Source organism: Schistocerca americana, unplaced genomic scaffold (genome assembly GCF_021461395.2).
Source record: "Schistocerca americana isolate TAMUIC-IGC-003095 unplaced genomic scaffold, iqSchAmer2.1 HiC_scaffold_16, whole genome shotgun sequence".
Classification (NCBI taxonomy): Eukaryota; Metazoa; Arthropoda; class Insecta; order Orthoptera; family Acrididae; genus Schistocerca; species Schistocerca americana.
Window position 1 is genome coordinate 4,112,068 of NW_025725687.1, and position 8,265 is coordinate 4,120,332.

Sequence of the window (8,265 nt, forward strand, 5' to 3'; positions counted from 1 at the left end):
GTTCAAATCATAGAAAGTTAGAGTGTCAGTCCTCTTGTACCTAAGTCGGCATTGTGCCTTTTTTATTAAATTCGGATGCAATTTCTCTGTTTCATCGTCAATAAGAAGGTCCAATGTATACAGTAAACGTGAAGTGAAGCATCGGAATCTAAAACTGGACCCACAGGAGAGTTTCAAATCATGGAAAGTTAGAGTGTCAGTCCTCTTGTACTTAAGTCGGCATTGTGCCTTTGGAATTAAATTCGGATGCATTTTCTGTGTTTCATCGTCAATAAGAAGGTCCAAGGTATACAGTAAACCTCAAGTGAAGCATCGGAATCTAAAACTGGACTCACAGGAGAGGTTCAAATCATAGAAAGTTAGAGTGTCAGTCCTCTTGTACTTAAGTCGGCATTGTGTTTTGTATTAAATTGGGATGCAATTTCTGTGTTTCATCGTCAATAAGAAGGTCCAAGATCTACAGTAAACCTGAAGTGCAGCATCGGAATCTAAAAGTGGACTCACAGGAGAGGTTCAAATCATAGAAAGTTAGAGTGTCAGTCCTCTTGTACTTAAGTTGGGATTGTGCCTTTTGTTTAAATTCGGTTGCAAATTCTGTGTTTCATCGTCAATAAGAAGGTCCAAGGCATACAGTAGACCTAAAGTGAAGCATCGGAATCTAAAACTGGACTCACAGGAGAGGTTCAAATCATAGAAAGTTAGAGTGTCAGGCCTCTTGTACTTAAATCGGCATTGTGCCTTTTGTATTAAATTCGGATGCAATTTCTGTGTTTCATCGTCAATAAAATGGTCCAAGGTATACAGTAAACGTGAAGTGAAGCATCGGAACCTAAAACTGGACCCACAGGAGAGTTTCAAATCATAGAAAGTTAGATTGTCAGTCCTCTTGTACTTAAGTCGGCATTGTGCTTTTGGTATTAAATTCGGATGCAATTTCTGTGTTTCATCGTCAATAAAAAGGTCCAAGGTATACAGTAAACCTGAAATGAAGCATCTGAATCTAAAACTGGACTCACAGGAGAGGTTCAAATCATAGAAAGTTAGAGTGTCAGTCCTCTTTTACTTAAGTCGGTATTGTGCCTTTTGTATTAAATTCGGATGCAATTTCTGTGCTTCATCGTCAATAAGAAGGTCGAAGGTATACAGTAAAACTGAAGTGAAGCATCGGAATCTAAAACTGGACTGAAAGGAGAGGTTCAAATCATAGAATGTTAGAGTGTCAGTCCTCTTGTACTTAAGTCGGCATTGTGCCTTTTGTGTTAAATTTGGATGCAATTTCTGTGCTTCATCGTCAATAAGAAGGTCGAAGGTATACAGTAAAACTGAAGTGAAGCATCGGAATCTAAAACTGGACTGAAAGGAGAGGTTCAAATCATAGAATGTTAGAGTGTCAGTCCTCTTGTACTTAAGTCGGCATTGTGTATTGTATTAAATTCGGATGCCATTTCTGTGTTTCATCATCAATAAGAAGGTCCAAAGTATACAGTAAACCTGAAGTGAAGCATCGGAATCTAAAACTGGACTCACAGGAGAGGTTCAAATCATAGGAAGTTAGAGTGTCAGGCCTCTAGCACTTAAGTCGGCATTGTGCCTTTTTTTTTAAATTCGGATGCAATTTCTGTGTTTCATCGAAAATAAGAAGGTCCAAGGGATACAGTAAACCTGAAGTGAAGCATCGGAATCTAAAACTGGACTCACAGGAGAGGTTCAAATTATAGAAAGTTAGAGTGTCAGTCCTCTTGTACTTGAGTCGGCATTGTGCCTTTTGTACTAAATTCGAATGCAATGTCTGTATTTCATCGTCAATACGAAGGTCCAAGGGATACAGTAAACCAGAATTGGAGCATCGGAATCTAAAACTGGACTCACAGGAGACCTTCTAGTCATAGGAAGTTAGAGTGTCAGTCCTCTTGTACTTAAGTCGGCATTGTGCCTTTTGAATTTAATTCCGATGCAATTTCTGTGCTTCATCGTCAATAAGAAGGTCGAAGGTATACAGTAAAACTAAAGTGAAGCATCGGAATCTAAAACTGGACTCACAGGAGAGGTTTAAATCATAGAAAGTTAGAGTGTGAGTCCTCTTGCACTTAAGTCGGCATTGTGACTTTTGTGTTAAATTCGGGGCAATTTCTATGTGACATCGTCAATAAGAATGTCCACGGTATACAGTAAACCTGAAGTGAAGCATAGGTATCTAAAACTGGACTCACAGGAGAGATTCAAATCATAGAAAGTTAGAGTGTCAGTACTCTTGTACTTATGTCGGCATTGTGCCTTTTTTACTAAATTCGGAAGCAATTTCTGTGTTTCATCGTCAATAAAAAGGTCCAAGGGATACAGTAAACCGGAACTGAAGCATCAGAATCTAAAACTGGACTCAAAGAGAGGTTCAAATCATAGAAATTTAGAGTGTAAGTCCTCTTGCACTTAAGTCGGCGTTGTGCCTTTTGTTTAAATTCAGATGCCATTTCTGTGTTTCATCATCAATAAGAAGGTCCAAAGTATACAGTAAACCTGAAGTGAAGCATCGGAATCTAAAACTGGACTCACAGGAGAGGTTCAAATCATAGGAAGTTAGAGTGTCAGGCCTATAGCACTTAAGTCGGCATTGTGCCTTTTGTATTAAATTCGGATGCAATTTCTGTGTTTCATCGTCAATAAAAAGGTCCAAGGTATACAGTAAACGTGAAGTGAAGCATCGGAACCTAAAACTGGACCCACAGGAGAGTTTCAAATCATAGAAAGTTAGATTGTCAGTCCTCTTGTACTTAAGTCGGCATTGTGCTTTTGGTATTAAATTCGGATGCAATTTCTGTGTTTCATCGTCAATAAGAAGGTCCAAGATCTACAGTAAACCTGAAGTGCAGCATCGGAATCTAAAAGTGGACTCACAGGAGAGGTTCAAATCATAGAAAGTTAGAGTGTCAGTCCTCTTGTACTTAAGTTGGCATTGTGCCTTTTGTTTAAATTCGGTTGCAAATTCTGTGTTTCATCGTCAATAAGAAGGTCCAAGGCATACAGTAGACCTAAAGTGAAGCATCGAAATCTAAAACTGGACTCACAGGAGAGGTTCAAATCATAGAAAGTTAGAGTGTCAGGCCTCTTGTACTTAAATCGGCATTGTGCCTTTTGTATTAAATTCGGATGCAATTTCTGTGTTTCATCGTCAATAAAATGGTCCAAGGTATACAGTAAACGTGAAGTGAAGCATCGGAACCTAAAACTGGACCCACAGGAGAGTTTCAAATCATAGAAAGTTAGATTGTCAGTCCTCTTGTACTTAAGTCGGCATTGTGCTTTTGGTATTAAATTCGGATGCAATTTCTGTGTTTCATCGTCAATAAAAAGGTCCAAGGTATACAGTAAACCTGAAATGAAGCATCTGAATCTAAAACTGGACTCACAGGAGAGGTTCAAATCATAGAAAGTTAGAGTGTCAGTCCTCTTTTACTTAAGTCGGTATTGTGCCTTTTGTATTAAATTCGGATGCAATTTCTGTGCTTCATTGTCAATAAGAAGGTCGAAGGTATACAGTAAAACTGAAGTGAAGCATCGGAATCTAAAACTGGACTGAAAGGAGAGGTTCAAATCATAGAATGTTAGAGTGTCAGTCCTCTTGTACTTAAGTCGGCATTGTGCATTTTGTGTTAAATTTGGATGCAATTTCTGTGCTTCATCGTCAATAAGAAGGTCGAAGGTATACAGTAAAACTGAAGTGAAGCATCGGAATCTAAAACTGGACTCACAGGAGAGGTTCAAATCATAGAAAGTTAGAGTGTCAGTCCTCTTGTACTTAAGTCGGCATTGTGTTTTGTATTAAATTGGGATGCAATTTCTGTGTTTCATCGTCAATAAGAAGGTCCAAGGTCTACAGTAAACCTGAAGTGCAGCATCGGAATCTAAAAGTGGACTCACAGGAGAGGTTCAAATCATAGAAAGTTAGAGTGTCAGTCCTCTTGTACTTAAGTTGGCATTGTGCCTTTTGTTTAAATTCGGTTGCAAATTCTGTGTTTCATCGTCAATAAGAAGGTCCAAGGCATACAGTAAACCTAAAGTGAAGCATCGGAATCTAAAACTGGACTCACAGGAGAGGTTCAAATCATAGAAATTAGAGTGTCAGGCCTCTTGTACTTAAATCGGCATTGTGCCTTTTGTATTAAATTGGGATGCAATTTCTGTGTTTCATCGTCAATAAAAAGGTCCAAGGTATACAGTAAACGTGAAGTGAAGCATCGGAACCTAAAACTGGACCCACAGGAGAGTTTCAAATCATAGAAAGTTAGATTGTCAGTCCCCTTGTACTTAAGTCGGCATTGTGCTTTTGGTATTAAATTCGGATGCAATTTCTGTGTTTCATCGTCAATAAGAAGGTCCAAGGTATACAGTAAACCTGAAATGAAGCATCGGAATCTAAAACTGGACTCACAGGAGAGGTTCAAATCATAGAAATTTAGAGTGTAAGTCCTCTTGTACTTAAGTCGGCATTGTGTATTGTATTAAATTCGGATGCCATTTCTGTGTTTCATCATCAATAAGAAGGTCCAAAGTATACAGTAAACCTGAAGTGAAGCATCGGAATCTAAAACTGGACTCACAGGAGAGGTTCAAATCATAGGAAGTTAGAGTGTCAGGCCTCTAGCACTTAAGTCGGCATTGTGCCTTTTTTTTAAAATTCGGATGCAATTTCTGTGTTTCATCGAAAATAAGAAGGTCCAAGGGATACAGTAAACCTGAAGTGAAGCATCGGAATCTAAAACTGGACTCACAGGAGAGGTTCAAATTATAGAAAGTTAGAGTGTCAGTCCTCTTGTACTTGAGTCGGCATTGTGCCTTTTGTACTAAATTCGAATGCAATGTCTGTATTTCATCGTCAATACGAAGGTCCAAGGGATACAGTAAACCAGAATTGGAGCATCGGAATCTAAAACTGGACTCACAGGAGACCTTCTAGTCATAGGAAGTTAGAGTGTCAGTCCTCTTGTACTTAAGTCGGCATTGTGCCTTTTGAATTTAATTCCGATGCAATTTCTGTGCTTCATCGTCAATAAGAAGGTCGAAGGTATACAGTAAAACTAAAGTGAAGCATCGGAATCTAAAACTGGACTCACAGGAGAGGTTTAAATCATAGAAAGTTAGAGTGTGAGTCCTCTTGCACTTAAGTCGGCATTGTGACTTTTGTGTTAAATCCGGGCAATTTCTATGTGACATCGTCAATAAGAATGTCCACGGTATACAGTAAACCTGAAGTGAAGCATAGGTATCTAAAACTGGACTCACAGGAGAGATTCAAATCATAGAAAGTTAGAGTGTCAGTACTCTTGTACTTATGTCGGCATTGTGCCTTTTTTACTAAATTCGGAAGCAATTTCTGTGTTTCATCGTCAATAAGAAGGTCCAAGGGATACAGTAAACCGGAAGTGAAGCATAAGAATCTAAAACTGGACTCAAAGAGAGGTTCAAATCATAGAAATTTAGAGTGTAAGTCCTCTTGCACTTAAGTCGGCGTTGTGCCTTTTGTTTAAATTCAGATGCCATTTCTGTGTTTCATCATCAATAAGAAGGTCCAAAGTATACAGTAAACCTGAAGTGAAGCATCGGAATCTAAAACTGGACTCACAGGAGAGGTTCAAATCATAGGAAGTTAGAGTGTCAGGCCTATAGCACTTAAGTCGGCATTGTGCCTTTTTTATTAAATTCGAATGCAATTTCTGTGTTTCATCGTCAATAAGAAGGTCCAAGGGATACAGTAAACCTGAAGTGAAGCATCGGAATCTAAAACTGGACTCACAGGAGGGGTTCAAATCATAGAAAGTTAGAGTGTCACTCCTCTTGTACTTAAGTTGGCATTGTGCCTTTTGTTTAAATTCGGTTGCAAATTCTGTGTTTCATCGTCAATAAGAAGGTCCAAGGCATACAGTAGACCTAAAGTGAAGCATCGGAATCTAAAACTGGACTCACAGGAGAGGTTCAAATCATAGAAAGTTAGAGTGTCAGGCCTCTTGTACTTAAATCGGCATTGTGCCTTTTGTATTAAATTCGGATGCAATTTCTGTGTTTCATCGTCAATAAAAAGGTCCAAGGTATACAGTAAACGTGAAGTGAAGCATCGGAACCTAAAACTGGACCCACAGGAGAGTTTCAAATCATAGAAAGTTAGATTGTCAGTCCTCTTGTACTTAAGTCGGCATTGTGCTTTTGGTATTAAATTCGGATGCAATTTCTGTGTTTCATCGTCAATAAGAAGGTCCAAGGTATACAGTAAACCTGAAATGAAGCATCTGAATCTAAAACTGGACTCACAGGAGAGGTTCAAATCATAGAAAGTTAGAGTGTCAGTCCTCTTTTACTTAAGTCGGCATTGTGCCTTTTGTATTAAATTCGGATGCAATTTCTGTGCTTCATCGTCAATAAGAAGGTCGAAGGTATACAGTAAAACTGAAGTGAAGCATTGGAATCTAAAACTGGACTGAAAGGAGAGGTTCAAATCATAGAATGTTAGAGTGTCAGTCCTCTTGTACTTAAGTCGGCATTGTGCCTTTTGTGTTAAATTTGGATGCAATTTCTGTGCTTCATCGTCAATAAGAAGGTCGAAGGTATACAGTAAAACTGAAGTGAAGCATTGGAATCTAAAACTGGACTGAAAGGAGAGGTTCAAATCATAGAATGTTAGAGTGTCAGTCCTCTTGTACTTAAGTCGGCATTGTGCCTTTTGTGTTAAATTTGGATGCAATTTCTGTGCTTCATCGTCAATAAGAAGGTCGAAGGTATACAGTAAAACTGAAGTGAAGCATTGGAATATAAAACTGGACTGAAAGGAGAGGTTCAAATCATAGAATGTTAGAGTGTCAGTCCTCTTGTACTTAAGTCGGCATTGTGCCTTTTGTGTTAAATTTGGATGCAATTTCTGTGCTTCATCGTCAATAAGAAGGTCGAAGGTATACAGTAAAACTGAAGTGAAGCATCGGAATCTAAAACTGGACTCACAGGAGAGGTTCAAATCATAGAAAGTTAGAGTGTCAGTCCTCTTGTACTTAAGTCGGCATTGTGTTTTGTATTAAATTGGGATGCAATTTCTGTGTTTCATCGTCAATAAGAAGGTCCAAGATCTACAGTAAACCTGAAGTGCAGCATCGGAATCTAAAAGTGGACTCACAGGAGAGGTTCAAATCATAGAAAGTTAGAGTGTCAGTCCTCTTGTACTTAAGTTGGCATTGTGCCTTTTGTTTAAATTCGGTTGCAAATTCTGTGTTTCATCGTCAATAAGAAGGTCCAAGGCATACAGTAAACCTAAAGTGAAGCATCGGAATCTAAAACTGGACTCACAGGAGAGGTTCAAATCATAGAAAGTTAGAGTGTCAGGCCTCTTGTACTTAAATCGGCATTGTGCCTTTTGTATTAAATTGGGATGCAATTTCTGTGTTTCATCGTCAATAAAAAGGTCCAAGGTATACAGTAAACGTGAAGTGAAGCATCGGAACCTAAAACTGGACCCACAGGAGAGTTTCAAATCATAGAAAGTTAGATTGTCAGTCCTCTTGTACTTAAGTCGGCATTGTGCTTTTGGTATTAAATTCGGATGCAATTTCTGTGTTTCATCGTCAATAAGAAGGTCCAAGGTATACAGTAAACCTGAAATGAAGCATCGGAATCTAAAACTGGACTCACAGGAGAGGTTCAAATCATAGAAATTTAGAGTGTCAGTCCTCTTGTACTTGAGTCGGCATTGTGCCTTTTGTACTAAATTCGAATGCAATGTCTGTATTTCATCGTCAATACGAAGGTCCAAGGGATACAGTAAACCAGAATTGGAGCATCGGAATCTAAAACTGGACTCACAGGAGACCTTCTAGTCATAGGAAGTTAGAGTGTCAGTCCTCTTGTACTTAAGTCGGCATTGTGCCTTTTGAATTTAATTCCGATGCAATTTCTGTGCTTCATCGTCAATAAGAAGGTCGAAGGTATACAGTAAAACTAAAGTGAAGCATCGGAATCTAAAACTGGACTCACAGGAGAGGTTTAAATCATAGAAAGTTAGAGTGTGAGTCCTCTTGCACTTAAGTCGGCATTGTGACTTTTGTGTTAAATTCGGGGCAATTTCTATGTGACATCGTCAATAAGAATGTCCACGGTATACAGTAAACCTGAAGTGAAGCATAGGTATCTAAAACTGGACTCACAGGAGAGATTCAAATCATAGAAAGTTAGAGTGTCAGTACTCTTGTACTTATGTCGGCATTGTGCCTTTTTTACTAAATTCGGAAGCAA